Source organism: Taudactylus pleione, unplaced genomic scaffold, assembly GCF_031769625.1.
Source record: "Taudactylus pleione unplaced genomic scaffold, aTauple2 ptg000048l, whole genome shotgun sequence".
NCBI classification, from domain to species: Eukaryota; Metazoa; Chordata; class Amphibia; order Anura; family Myobatrachidae; genus Taudactylus; species Taudactylus pleione.
The window spans coordinates 445,850-461,810 of NW_028284450.1; the positions used below are offsets into that span (position 1 = coordinate 445,850).

At 44.9% G+C, this 15,961-nt stretch overlaps 1 protein-coding gene across 1 annotated transcript in view; it reads right to left on the reverse strand.

The window, feature by feature from the left end:
- The window catches only part of NTMT2 (N-terminal Xaa-Pro-Lys N-methyltransferase 2), a 123,997-nt gene that overhangs the window by 40,184 nt on the left and 67,852 nt on the right, over nucleotides 1–15,961 (reverse strand). The window lies entirely within an intron of this gene.

The window sequence follows — 15,961 nt, forward strand, 5'->3', positions numbered from 1 at the left end:
CACCTCGCGTCAGCACCTGGCTCCTGGCATAGACTCCTCCCCTTACTAATCCTGACTCCTCCCACATCTTAGTCTATGCGCTTACACATAGAATTAATATTAGAACATAAAAGTGTACATCATTCTCTGTATTAAAATACACACAAAAGAGCACATCCTGCAGGGGATTCATACATGTGCCATATTTAAACATTTGGTATTTGGTTAGTTCTGTTAGGTAAAGCTGGCGCTATGTTGGTATATGTCACACACAATGTAAAGGAAAGGCATTTTCCAATTGACCAAGGCCTAGCCTAGCAGTTGTAGAGGATTAGATGGTGTTCACTGTAGGAAATTTTTAGGGCAGGGGAGCTGAGCAGAGGAGGACACGTCTGTGCCACCAAAGCAGAGCTGTTACTACACATTTTGATGCCCTGTAGACATAAAGAGCTTTGATTTCCCCCCGACACAAAAGAATATGGTAGTATGCGAACCGTAGGCGCGCATTGAAAAAAACAGTGTGTTCGCTGAGAAGGGGCGTGAGCACACAATAGTACCCCCAATTCAAATTATTCCATACCATAGTGCCCCTTTGTCACATTACACTGCAGAGTAGTGCCCCTCATTCAAGTTACACACAGTAATGCCCCTTACACCCAGTGATCGCGCTAAATTTAAAAAAGTGTGGGTCCCAGGGTCCCCTCACTTTAAAAAAAAAGGGGTCCTACACCATACTGTCTGGGTCCTATGACAATTTATGCCTCACTGCGTGTAGCGCATAGAAAAAGCACAGAACAGCAGAAGGGGTACAGATATGAGGAGAATAAGGGGCACTTAGTACACAGAAGAGCAGAAGGGGTACAGACATGGGGAGAGGGGAACAGGGGGCACAGAGGTGGGAGGGCAGAGTACACGGGAGAGCAGAAGGGGTACAGATATGGGGAGAGGGGAACAGGGGTCACAGAGGTGGGAGGGCAGAGTACACGGGAGAGCAGAAGGGGTACAGACATGGGGAGAAGGGAACAGGGGTCACAGAGGTGGGAGGCCAGAGTACACAGGAGAGCAGAAGGGGTACAGACATGGGGAGAGGGGAACAGGGGGCACAGAGGTGGGAGGGCAGAGTACACGGGAGAGCAGAAGGGGTACAGACATGGGGAGAGGGGAACAGGGGGCACAAAGGTGGGAGGGCAGAGTACACGGGAGAGCAGAAGGGGTACAGACATGGGGAGAGGGGAACACGGGTCACAGAGGTGGGAGGGCAGAGTACATGGGAGACCAGAAGGGGTACAGACATGGGGAGAGGGGAATAGGGGGCACAGAGGTGGGAGGGCAGAGTACACGGGAGAGCAGAAGGGGTACAGACATGGGGAGAAGGGAACAGGGGTCACAGAGGTGGGAGGGCAGAGTATATGGGAGAGCAGAAGGGGTACAGACATGGGGAGAGGGGAACAGGGGGCACAGAGGTGGGAGGGCAGAGTACACGGGAGAGCAGAAGGGGTACAGACATGGGGAGAGGGGAACACGGGGCACAAAGGTGGGAGGGCAGAGTACACGGGAGAGCAGAAGGGGTACAGACATGGGGAGAGGGGAACACGGGTCACAGAGGTGGGAGGGCAGAGTACACGGGAGACCAGAAGGGGTACAGACATGGGGAGAGGGGAACAGGGGGCACAGAGGTGGGAGGGCAGAGTACACGGGAGAGCAGAAGGGGTACAGACATGGGGAGAGGGGAACAGGGGTCACAGAGGTGGGAGGGCAGAGTATATGGGAGAGCAGAAGGGGTACAGACATGGGGAGAGGGGAACAGGGGGCACAGAGGTGGGAGGGCAGAGTACACGGGAGACCAGAAGGGGTACAGACATGGGGAGAGGGGAATAGGGGGCACAGAGGTGGGAGGGCAGAGTACACGGGAGAGCAGAAGGGGTACAGACATGGGGAGAAGGGAACAGGGGTCACAGAGGTGGGAGGGCAGAGTATATGGGAGAGCAGAAGGGGTACAGACATGGGGAGAGGGGAACAGGGGGCACAGAGGTGGGAGGGCAGAGTACACGGGAGAGCAGAAGTGGTACAGACATGGGGAGAGGGGAATAGGGGGCACAGAGGTGGGAGGGCAGAGTACACGGGAGAGCAGGATATGTAGAGACATGGGGAGAGGGGAACAGGGGGCACAGGTGGGAGGGCAGAGTACATGGGAGAGCAGAACATGTATAGGCATGGGGAGAGGGGAATAGGGGACACAGAGGTGGGAGGGCAGAGTACACAGGAGCGCAGAAGGGATACAGACATGGGGAGAGGGGAATAGGGGGCACAGAGATGGGAGGGCAGAGTACGCGGGAGAGCAGAAGGGGTACAGACATGGGGAGAGGGGAATAGGGGGCACAGAGGTGGGAGGGCAGAGTACACGGGAGAGCAGGATATATAGAGACATGGGGAGAGGGGAACAGGGGGCACAGGTGGAAGGGCAGAGTACACAGGAGAGCAGATCATGTAAAGGCATGGGGAGAGGGGAATAGGGGGCACAGAGGTGGGATGGCAGAGTACACAGGAGAGCAGAACATGTACAGATATGGGGAGAGGGGAACAGGGGGCATAATGGAGCTGGAGAGCAGAATGAGTATAGAAATAGGGGGAGGGTTAGGTTTAGGTACGAAGGGTGGAGGGTTAGGTCTAGGCACAAAGGGGGGCGGTTAGGTTTAGGCACTAATGGGGAGGGTTAGGGGGAGAAGGGGGGAGGGTAAGTATGAAAAGCTCAGTTTTTAACAAACAAAAAAATTTGGTGAAAACTGAGAAAAATATAGGAAACAATATGTGTATATTAGGGGTGTGCACCGCCACTTTTCGTGTTTTGGATCTGGATCTTTCTTAGTGTTTTGGATCTGGATTGGTTTTGCCAAAACCACCCTTCCGTGTTTTGGATCTGGATTTTTTTTTAAAAAACAGCTAAAAATCACAGAATTTGTGGGATTTTCTGCTCCTATGCTATTATTAACCTCAATAACCTTAATTTCCACTCATTTCCAGTCTATTCTGAACACCTCACGCCTCACAATAGTGTTTTTATGTCCAAAAGGTTGCACCGAGGTAGCTGGATGACTATGCTAAGCGACACAAGTGGGCGGCACAAACACGTGGCCCATCTAGGAGTGACACTGCAGTGGCAGACAGAATGGCAGTTTGAAAAACTAGGCCCCAAACAGTACATAATGTAAAGGAAAAAAAAAAAGAGGTGCAAGATGGAATTGTCCTCTCACCCACCCTTGTGTTGTATAAACAGGACATGCACACTTTAACAAAACAATCATTTCAGCGCCAGGGTCTGCCACACGACTGTGGCTGAAATGATTGGTTCGTTTGGGCCCCCACAAAACAAGCTGGCAATTAATCTGTCCCTGCACAAACTGGTTCTACGGAGGCAAGATGTCGTCCTTATCCTCCTCATCCACAGATTCCTCACCCTCTTCAGTGTTGTGTACATCCTCATCCTCACAGAGTATTAATTCGTCCCCGCTGGAATCCACCACCACAGGTCCCTCTGTACGTTCTGTAGGCTGGTCTCCCTGGAAGAGTTGATAATTCATTTTTATGAAATCATCTTCTCCACATTTTGTGGAAGCAACCTCCTACGCCTTTCGCTGACAAGGTTCCCAGCTGCACTAAACACTCTTTCGTAGTACACACTGGAGGGGGGGCAACTCAGGTAAAATAGAGCCAGTTTGTACAGGGGCCTCCAAATTGCCTCTTTTTCCTGCCAGTAAAGGTACAGACTGTCTGACATGCCTACTTGGATGCTGTCACCGATGTAATTCTCCACCATTCTGTCAGTGGTGACAGTATCATATGCAGTGACAGTAGACATGTCAGAAATTGTTGGCACGTCCTTCAGTCTGGACCAGATGTCCAAACCGGCCCTTGACTTATGACACAGGCGCATGCTTGGTGCTGCTGCTGTGTTGATTCACGTGTGGCTACTGCGCATACATTTCGCACACAAACACAAAAAAAAAGAATTGTTTATTTTTTGTGGAGCGCACTTTGGGGGTTACACCACCCTTTAACAGACAGACGCATGCTTGGCGCTGCTGCTTTGAGGATGCACGTACAGTGCACACAATTCACAAACACAAAAAATAATTTTTTATTTTATTTGGAGTGCACTTTGAGGGTTACAGCACCCTTTAATGGACAAGCCAGCTGGCCCTTTACTTATGACACAGGCCCTTTATGTAGAGCTCCCAGTAGTGGTGCAGTGATCCCAGTGGTAGTCTCCACCCTATTCAGTGCCCCTAGCAGGCCCGCTGAGAGCGGCGGCGGGCCCGGGTAATAGGGGGCGTGGCCTAATCGCGGGAGGCGTGGCCACGCCCCCTTCCCGGAAAAAATAAACAAAGAGTTGCTGCGCGCTGGGGGGGGCGCCCTGGGCCCCCTCAGCCCTGCTCAAAGCCAGGGGGGGTGCGATCAGTGTGATCGCTCCACCCCACAGGCATAGGAGACTGCTGTGGCTGCTGCTCAGTAGCCACAAGCAGTCTCCACTGCAGCTCAGCACATGCTGTGTGCTGGGCTGCTGTGAGGGATGGGGAGCGGTGCCGGACCCGGGCCCCCGCCGGGCCCCTCAGGAAACCCGGGCCCCGGTAATCTGTACCCGCTCCTCCCCCCTCTCGGTGCCACTGGCCCCTAGTAGTAGTCCCCTCCCCTTGTAGTGCCCCTAGTAGTAGTCCCCTCCCCTTGTAGTGCCCCTAGTAGTAGTCCCCCCCTTGTAGTGCCCCTATTAGTAGTCCCCCCATATGCAGTACCCCCAGTAGTGGTCCCCCGATGCAGTGCCCCTATTAGTTGTCCCCTCCCTTGAAATAGTAGTTCCCCTAGTAGTAATCCCCCCACAGTAGTACCACCCCTGATGCAGTGTCCCTAGTAGTTGTCCCCCCCTTGTAGTAGTAGTAATCCCCCCACAGTAGTGCCAGCCCCCAGTAGACACACACATAATGAAAAAAAAAAAAAACACTTACCTGAAAGGCAGGGGAGGCAGCATGCAGGTCTTGCCCAGGATTTTGCCGAACTAGCTGCTCCCTGTTACTAGAGGTACAGCTGGTCCTCTAGCGTCTGGCAGCAGAACATGGCAAATGAAGACCTCTCAAATGTCAATGTGCTACGATGTCTCCTATGAGGCGGCGGACATTTTGGGAGAGACAATTTCAATAGTACTGTTTCCATGTAGACGGACAGACCGGCCCACGCAGCTATCGGCCCTTCCTGCATTTGCCAGAAGTGCCCAATGGTCAGTCCGGCCCTGTGTGTGTGTCTCTCTCTCTATCTCTCCCTCACGTGTTTCCCAACTTTTTTTCTTCTCCCCTCTCTCCTCATTTACTTAGTTTCTCTATTTCCCCACATCTGCCTATTACTCTTATTGGTACCTGATTTTATTATATACTGTAAAGTATCCTTAGCTTTACCTTTTCTCCTATGCAGTGTTTTTTCTTTGTTTCTGTATGTGGCCTGTGCATCCCTTTGTACCTTTTTCCTTCTTGTATTCCTACTGTAATACATTTCTGGATGTGGATAATGTGTGATGTTATTGGTTGGTTTTCTGGAGTGTCTGTATTTTAATCATGAGGTGGTATGTGATGAGTAAGTATGGAAAATAATGGAAGTGTTTGGAGATTGGAGATGTATGTTATGCTGGAACTCTTTGGAAGTCACATCACTGTCACAAGTAGGAGGGGTCAGAGTTCAGATCAACTGTACTTAAATTCTAAAATGATGACAAAATTATTATCACTCTTTAGCTGTTACAGTGGTATTATGAGGGTGGTTCAATAAGTAAGGTAACAAGACCTATCACATGTGTAATGTTCTTTATTTCATTCTAAATTCCCACCAGACCAGAGCAGGTAGACCACTGCTTCCCCTCATGGCCATTAGACTGCACCACGGCCATTAGACTGCTCCTCATATCAGTCATACTGTCCCAACATCAGTTGTAAGGTGTCGGGGATGGTGGAAACATGGTCAGACTTTGAGGTGCATAGTGTGATCAGATTTCTGCATCTAAAGGGCACATTAGCAGCTGAAATTCATTGCCAATTTGTTGAGGTGTACGGTGATGACGTTATGTCACAGAAACAGGTTTGGTGAACTGCCTTTGATAAGGGCGGGACAGACGTGATGAGCAGCGATCCAGCTGGCCAAGCATGTCCACCACATATGACAATTTGTGCCACATTAAAGGTTTGATTTAGGAGGACAAATGCTCTAGAGTTTGTGATATTGCTGATGAACTGAACTTCTCAGTGGGTACTGTGCACAACACAAAGAGTGTTCATGCTGGGTACCAAAGCAACTCACAGAAGTTTACAAAACACATACGATAGGATTGTCTCTCATTCACTTGACAGGGTGCACAACACAAATAGTTTTCATGATGGGTACCAAAGCAACCCACAGAAGTTCACAAAACCAATAGTCATTGGGCACTTAATGTGGTACCATGAGGAGGGAGTGCAGCTCCTGCAGCGTATTGTTACAGGTGATGAAGCATGGGTGCATCATGTGACACCGGAGACAAAGCAAGCTTTCATGACTTGGAAACACACATCCCCCCACCTTCAAAGAAGTTCAAAGCAACTCCATCAGTAAATAAGGTCATGGCGATTGTGTTTTGGGACCACAAGGGTGTGCTTCTTATTGATTTAGAAAGAGAAAAAGATATACTGCGCTCAGCTAGCAAACATTACTAACGTGCGGTATCTATGAACCAAGTATGGAGTTAATCTATGTTTAGCACTTATGATATGATAAGACAATATGTAACAAATACTTAGTAGACAATGTGGATATTATGTAATAAAAAATGATTTATTTTCAAAGTTGGCTAAACCATATAGAGTGGAAAACCTGCACATGCACACAAACAAACAATATCCTACCAGATCAGTTAGGAATGAAAACAAATCAGCATTGCCCATTCAAGGACCATAGGATATATGTGTCAGGGTATGGTAAATGGATAGTGAATATCAGGCCAAGGAGTGATATTACTAAAAGTAATAAGGTGCACTAGCGTGCACGATCCCAAATGAATCTGGATGCTTGATGTCAGTCTTTTAGTCAGAAAGCGGCGTCCCGCTGTAGTGGCAGCAAGAAGTGGTAAAAAGTACAGTCTGAGGTGTGGTGCCCGGGATGATCTTCACGGGGACAAGAGTACGGTGTATATGCCGGGGAGCAGTAGCCTCCTGGTTTGCAGTGTGATCCGCTCACCGTGTCAGTATCGGAGGTTGCCTGAATGACCAAGCTGCCTCCGACCTGCAACACCGGGGATGACACTGTGTCCAACGGGAGACTGCCCGGCACCGCCGCTCACTTGAGTAGCGTGCCATGCGTCTCCCCCTGTGTAACCGGTGACTTACCTGTCTCACCCTGGGATTCACCGCTCCTTCCCCTGCCGGCTATGTTCCTCCAGATGGTAGAGTTGCTAGTTGTCTCCTCTGTGATGTGATCACCTGATCGGTGGTCACGTGTGTTGAATGGGTAATTAATTCAGTCTGGATATTCTTAGTCTGCAGCGCACACTCGTACTGGTAGCCACAATAAAAACAGCAAATGCTTGGATGTATGGGATAACTCCAACGCGTTTCTGCCTGGATGGCCTTTCTCAAGGAGTAATGTGTTCTGTTCCTGTCAGTGTTAAATAGCAGAGTTTCTTCTCTCTGATTGGTCACATGCACACAGGGAGGGTTTAGAGTGCTAATTAGCAATAGAATAGACTTGCATCAGTGTGAATATATACTCTACACCTAATCCACAGCAGTATATGTATTAAGTCTATTGTAGATAAAAGCAAAGGTAAGAATCTATTACATTAAGTACTGGGACAGTATAAATTGGGTATGCATATGATATTCATATATAAGACATGTCCTAATTAATAATATATAATGCTACGCCAGTATTCTACCAAAAAGAGTACCCCCATATTAGCAGATACTAGATGAAAATTTTATAGTACGGTAGTAAGTTTATTTCCCATATATTCCAAATAATAGACAGTGATAGACTGATATTAAATTATCTGCAGAAGTATCTAATTCATCCTGAGCTCCATATTTTAGGTAGCATTGGATTTGCATACACGACTTAGTGGTGAAGGTATAAATGATATGAGTGATGGTGGTTCTAGACACACTGTATGTGATGTCCAGTACGGGCTAAAATGGCGTTGTGGTGCTTCTATTGACAATAATTAATTAACTCAGAGATACTGTTTAGTTTCTTTTTTTACATATGATGGATTTAATTTCGTTGTCTAAATTATGCCCTCGGGGGGCAAATGTCTTAAGTTCATATATCCATTCAAGCTCTCTGGTGGTCATCTTATGCTCGTAATCCCCACCTCTCCAATTGTGTGTCACTTGTTCTAGACCAAGAAATTTTTGTAATTTTGGATCACTGTCGTGATGAATTAGGAAGTGGTTTGACAGATTGTGCTCTTCCAATCCTCTTTTTATGTTTCTAATATGTTCACTAACACGGGTTTTTAAAGGTCTTATGGTCCTGCCTATGTACTGTTCATTACAGCTACATTCAAGCATGTAAATAACCCCTTTTGTGTTGCATGTTATCGTACTTTTAATGGGGTATTCCTTTCCTGTCGTGCTAGATGTAAATGTCGTGATTGCTTTTGTGGATCTGTAGCCATAATTTCTACAACCTAAGCAATTGCCGCAGTGGAAAAAGCCTTTGTTGTTGGAATTGTCTAAAGTGGTTTGTTTAAGTTGTTTGGGTGGGATATGGTTATGTATGATCTTTTTTCTTAGATCTGGTGCTTTATTATAGATGATTCTCGGATTTGGAGGTAGGTGTTTAGCCAGTGTGTCATCACCAAGTAGTATTGGCCAATGTTTGTTCAGGATGCGCCTGACATCTTTTGCTTGTTTTGAATACTGCGTGATGAAAAGAACTTCATCCTTGAACTTGGTCTGTCTATTATTGCTGTTTTTATATTCCAGTAGCTCTTGTCTATTACTCATTTCTACTTCATGAAATGTTTTGAAGACCGAGTTTTTGTCGTATTCCTTCTCAAGAAACTGCTCCGCTACATTTTGGCCTTGTGTCTTATAATCACTTATTTTTGAGCAGTTCCTCCGTAGTCTCATGAACTGCCCTTTAGGGATGGTCTTGAGCCAAGTGGGGTGATGCCAGCTGGTAGCTAAAATAAAACTATTCACATCTACTTCTTTTTTGAAGGTGTTGGTTTGAATCTTCCCTCTTTCTGTGAATATATTGAGATCTAAAAACTCTACCTTCTCCTTACTGTAATTAGCTGTAAACACTAGTTGATTGTCGTTGGTATTAAGAATGGTCAGAAATTGTTTCAAAGTGGCTTCATCCCCTCGCCAAATGAAGAAGACACCGTCTATGTATCTCTTCCATAGCACGAGGTTTGCCCCAAACTCCGCCCCCCTCCAGATATGGTGGTCCTCCCACCAACTCATGAAGAGGTTGGCATAGCTCGGGGCAAACCTCATGCCCATGGCAGTGCCAGTGGTTTGCAGGAAAAATTGATCGTTGTACCAAACATAATTATGTTTAAGGATGAACTGAATGCTGTCAATTATAAAGTCCCGTTGAGTATCTGTGAGAAAGTCATTTTTATTTAGGTGGTATCTGATGCTGGTGATGCCTTGAGTATGGTCTATGACCGTACATAGGGAAGTGATGTCAGTTGTCACTAGCCAGAAATCCTCCTCCCACTTTATGTCATTTAGAATGTTCAGGATCTGGGTGGTGTCTTTCAAGTATGCGGTTTGTTGTATCACATACGGTGACAAGAGCTACTGGAATATAAAAACAGCAATAATAGACAGACCAAGTTCAATGATGAAGTTCTTTTCATCACGCAGTATTCAAAACAAGCAAAAGATGTCAGGCACATCCTGAACAAACATTGGCCAATACTACTTGGTGATGACACACTGGCTAAACACCTACCTCCAAATCCGAGAATCATCTATAATAAAGCACCAGATCTAAGAAAAAAGATCATACATAACCATATCCCACCCAAACAACTTAAACAAACCACTTTAGACAATTCCAACAACAAAGGCTTTTTCCACTGCGGCAATTGCTTAGGTTGTAGAAATTATGGCTACAGATCCACAAAACCAATCACGACATTTACATCTAGCATGACAGGAAAGGAATACCCCATTAAAAGTACGATAACATACAACACAAAAGGGGTTATTTACATGCTTGAATGTAGCTGTAATAAACAGTACATAGGCAGGACCATAAGACCTTTAAAAACCCGTGTTAGTGAACATATTAGAAACATAAAAAGAGGATTGGAAGAGCACAATCTGTCAAACCACTTCCTAATTCATCACGACAGTGATCCAAAATTACAAAAATTTCTTGGTCTAGAACAAGTGACACACAATTGGAGAGGTGGGGATTACGAGCATAAGATGAACACCAGAGAGCTTGAATGGATATATGAATTTAAGACATTTGCCCCCCGAGGGCATAATTTAGACAACGAAATTAAATCCATCATATGTCAAAAAAGAAACTAAACAGTATCTCTGAGTTAATTAATTATTGTCAATAGAAGCACCACAACGCCATTTTAGCCCGTACTGGACATCACATACAGTGTGTCTAGAACCACCATCACTCATATCATTTATACCTTCACCACTAAGTCGTGTATGCAAATCCAATGCTACCTAAAATATGGAGCTCAGGATGAATTAGATACTTCTGCAGATAATTTAATATCAGTCTATCACTGTCTATTATTTGGAATATATGGGAAATAAACTTACTACCGTACTATAAAATTTTCATCTAGTATCTGCTAATATGGGGGTACTCTTTTTGGTAGAATACTGGCGTAGCATTATATATTATTAATTAGGACATGTCTTATATATGAATATCATATGCATACCCAATTTATACTGTCCCAGTACTTAATGTAATAGATTCTTACCTTTGCTTTTATCTACAATAGACTTAATACATATACTGCTGTGGATTAGGTGTAGAGTATATATTCACACTGATGCAAGTCTATTCTATTGCTAATTAGCACTCTAAACCCTCCCAGTATGCATGTGACCAATCAGAGAGAAGAAACTCTGCTATTTAACACTGACAGGAACAGAACACATTACTCCTTGAGAAAGGCCATCCAGGCAGAAACGCGTTGGAGTTATCCCATACATCCAAGCATTTGCTGTTTTTATTGTGGCTACCAGAACGAGTGTGCGCTGCAGACTAAGAATATCCAGACTGAATTAATTACCCATTCAACACACGTGACCACCGATCAGGTGATCACATCACAGAGGAGACTACTAGCAACTCTACCATCTGGAGGAACATAGCCGGCAGGGGAAGGAGCGGTGAATCCCAGGGTGAGACAGGTAAGTCACCGGTTATACAGGGGGAGACGCACGGCACGCTACTCAAGTGAGCGGCGGTGCCGGGCAGTCTCCCGTTGGACACAGTGTCATCCCTGGTGTTGCAGGTCGGAGGCAGCTTGGTCATTCAGGCAACCTCCGATACTGACACGGTGAGCGGATCACACTGCAAACCAGGAGGCTACTGCTCCCCGGCATATACACCGTACTCTTGTCCCCGTGAAGATCATCCCGGGCACCATACCTCAGACTGTACTTTTTACCACTTCTTGCTGCCACTACAGCGGGACGCCGCTTTCTGACTAAAAGACTGACATCAAGCATCCAGATTCATTTGGGATCGTGCACGCTAGTGCACCTTATTACTTTTAGTAATATCACTCCTTGGCCTGATATTCACTATCCATTTACCATATCCTGACACATATATCCTATGGTCCTTGAATGGTCAATGCTGATTTGTTTTCATTCCTAACTGATCTGGTAGGATATTGTTTGTTTGTGTGCATGTGCAGGTTTTCCACTCTATATGGTTTAGCCAACTTTGAAAATAAATCATTATTTATTACATAATATCCACATTGTCTACTAAGTATTTGTTACATATTGTCTTATCATATCATACGTGCTAAACATAGATTAACTCCATACTTGGTTCATAGAAACCGCACATTAGTAATGTTTGCTAGCTGAGCGCAGTATATCTTTTTCTCTGTCAATACTTAAGGATCTGGTCAGATATTCTATACAGCAGCTCGCTTGCATCCTATGCCCTCTAGAAATCTTGGTGCGCTAGTATCCATTTGTTTTCTTCATTCTTATTGATTTACTCACAAAGGGAGATACTGTAAATGCTGACCGCTTTTGTGACACATTGAGCCGGTTGCAGAGGGAAATTAATCAAAAACGACATGGGTTGCTGTGAACATGCATTGTATTGCTACATGATAGTGCCAGGCCACACTCAGCCAACCGCACGCCTGAGTTGTTACGGTGCTACCATTGGGAGTTACTGGACCATCCTCCCTACAGCTCTGACCTAGCACCAAGTGATTTCCATCTCTTTGGAACATTGGTGAAGCACCTGGGTGGAAGGCGACTGTCGGTGAAGTTCAGCAAGCCATCATGTCCTGGCTTCAGGTGCTTTACACTGATTTATTCTAAGCCAGGATAGATGTCTTGCTTTACCGTTAGAACAAATGCATAGATAAGTATGGGGACTATGTGGAAAAATAATCGGTACCAAGACCATACTATCAATTATAACAATATGTACGAGTACAATAAATTTATGCAACAAGAGGTCTTGTTACCTTATTTATTGAACCACCCTAATAGATACCCCAGAGTCATAAACCCAAATTCCTGTGTCCATAGATCCCCATTAAAGAACAAGCCCCTCCATCCCAGTGTCAGCAGGCTCCTTAAGTTAATAGAGTTATCACCATCCCCCATGGGCAATAATTCTTTCTGTTGAATTAATCCCCCACCACATAAGTGTCTATAGATACCCGCTGTCATCAGCTTCCCGCATGCAGAGCATTATGGAGCAGGTCAAAAGGGGGATGGATCATCAGGCCCCTGCTGATCTCTAGTCTCGGAGTGCAGAGATCAGTAATCTCTGCACAGGATTTTAACTTCACTGTGCAGCATATGCACTCCAGAATGTCGTTCACATGGCAATTGGGGATCACTAATTTGGCAGGAGTAGTTACAAACCACCTGCATAACTTCCAGGGTGCAGAGGAGATCCATTCTACACATTCTGGGATGCAGCAAAAGACACGGGCCCTCATTCAGACCTGCTCGCTAGCGCAATGCACTCGCAAGTGGGTCGATGGTGAGGGCCTGCGCACGCGCAGTGCTCACAGTGTGTCACTTGCTCCGGGGCTCACTACAAAAGGGGCGGCTGTCGATGTTGATCGACAGCTTGCCCCGTTTTGTGGGCGGTGTGGGGGGGTGGCCGGACAAACGGAGGCGTTCCTGAAGGAACGCCTGCCATTTGTAGGCGGCCCTACTGACATCACCAGTGATGTCAGTAGGGAGCTTCCTGCTCTGTTAGAGCAGGAAGCTACCTGGGGCTTGTGATAGACGAGACTGTACCGCAAGGGTCTCGTCGCAAGCCCCGATGGTCGCGATGGTCTCGACCATCACGACAATCACCTGGTCACTCGCTACAGCTGTGGGTGGTAACCCACAACTTAGCGAGCAGCCAGGAGGCCGCCTTTCTAAACAAAAGCAGCCGCCCTCATTCAGAGCGAGCGCTCGCTTTTTGCAAGCGGCTCTGAATGAGGGCCATGGTCACTTGCGATGCAACCATAGCAGCTAAAGCCAAGCTGGGTGCTGTGGCATACCATACTGGAAAATAGGGTGAATGTACCAATATAAATTCACTGAGGTATGAACAGATCACAATTTATTCTACAAAATTGCAAAACAGTAAATTTAAAACGCAGCACAATACATTAATAAAAAAAGCCCAGAATATACAGTACCTCTAAATATATTGAAAAGTCTGTGGAATTGTTACATAACAAACAATGGATACTTGATAATAAAAAATGCTTATGTTAAGGTCCTCTCACTGTGAAATACCAGCTACTCATCATGATCATCTGACCACCATTCCACAATAAGGGGAAATAGAAGTATTCGATATACTGCAGCCCTTGTTGAGAGAGACAGATCTCCTTATAGATTGGATTCACCGCCTTCCTAAAGCTTGTACTTCGCTAACTTCTGCGCCAAGATACACTTCCCTCCAAATCCACTTTTTTCACATAAAAGAGGCGCTCCTTTAGGCTGACAGAGCTGTTTTTGGAAACTTACAATTGTTCCTGGACGTCTAAATGGCCACCATCACTAAACACTGCTTCTATTCCTCTATTATAAGAGCCCTGAAAGCAATTGAGATTCCTTATTTCTGGGGATTCCCTGTCAAGCTCCTCGTACGGAAAGATGGTTCAACCTTAGTGGTTCATCCCTTGATGTTGGTTCTTTTTTTTACAAAATATATTTATTAAGGCTTTGCATAGTACAATAAAGAATATATGTAGACAATGTTGAATAATCAAGAAAAAATTGTGATAGGTAAAAACATATCGGAATAAATGGAGGGGAAATAGTCCCTAAAGTAAAGCCAAACATTTTTTCTACTTTTTAAAAAAAAAAAACAATATAGATTAATATATTTGTAAACAGAGAAAGTTACATAACTATCTTAAATCGGATATATAAATTTAATATATCAAAGAAGAAATTGAACATTGAATCTCTAATATATCAACTCAAGAAAAATGAAACGACTGGAAAGTAGTATTAATTAGTGTAATACAAATAATAAAAAGAAAAAGACATAAAACAAAATAAAAAATAACCAGCACAACAGGCGCTTACCCGAGACCCTCGAGTCGTCGATGCATCCATGGGACAAATCAAAGATAAAAGGAAAAATAGGTAGGGAAGAGGATAGTCAAAGGATATATGTAGAGAAAAAGCTGAAATACAAGAAATTAATTTTATATAAAGAAGAGCTAAAGAGTAATGGGGTTTTGATCAGCCAGTAGCTGATAAGAGAACTAGGAGATATGCTGGAAGCAACTCCAGATAGCTAGTTTAGTAGATAATGGAAGTGTCTGAATATATTTGCCCCAACAATTGAAATAATTTAGACGTTAGTGTCTCCTTACTCAGAGATGTCTCCAGCCTGTCCATTGTAAATAAAAAGAGAAGTCTAGAAGTGACCATGGCTAAAGTGGGTGCAAAGTAATGGATCCATTGTTGAAGGATAGCTTTTCTGCCAATTGCCACTAGAGATAGCAATCATTTTCTATCAACCCAGGGGATATCAGGTTGGTCAGCTAAATAGCAAAATATTGCCCAAGGTGCTGTGAAACAGAATGATATACCTAAAGTGGTATTACCATAATGAGTCAAGTCTTTCCAGAATTGTTGGATGTATTGGCAATCCCAAAAGCAATGCTTAAGATCTGCCTCCAGAGCTAAGCACTTGGGGCAATTGGCATCTTCAGAAAGACCAATTAGATGTGGTCTTTTAGGGGATATATATTCTCTATGTAATATTTTATATGCCATTTCCTGATAGCAACTGGCTGGAATGATCTTAAGATTCAAATAACAAGTATTGAGAATATCAGTGGGAGAGAGGGATGGTAAGTGAGTAGCCCATTTGCTAATCCCTTGAAGCTCACTTTCTGGATCAAATTTGATTCTCATTTGAGCATACTGTATACGGTGGAGATAGAGTATAAGCCAAATTGGACAAGAGCATCAAAGGAATTTACAAAGTCTTGTGGATTTAACGGTGGAAGAATGGATTTCAAGTAATGTACAGCTTTTAAGTAAGGAAACCTATGTTGAGGCCTAAGATTGTACTTTTCCATAGCTTCAGGAAAAGTAAGTGGTGTTGTGGAGGATCCCAGTAATTGTCTAACAGTGGAAATACCTAGAGAGGGCCAAGTTGTAAAAGGTAAGGATGCAGTGCCATCTTGAAATTCCATATTTCCCACCAAAGATAGAAATAAGGAATGTGCGTAATTGAGATA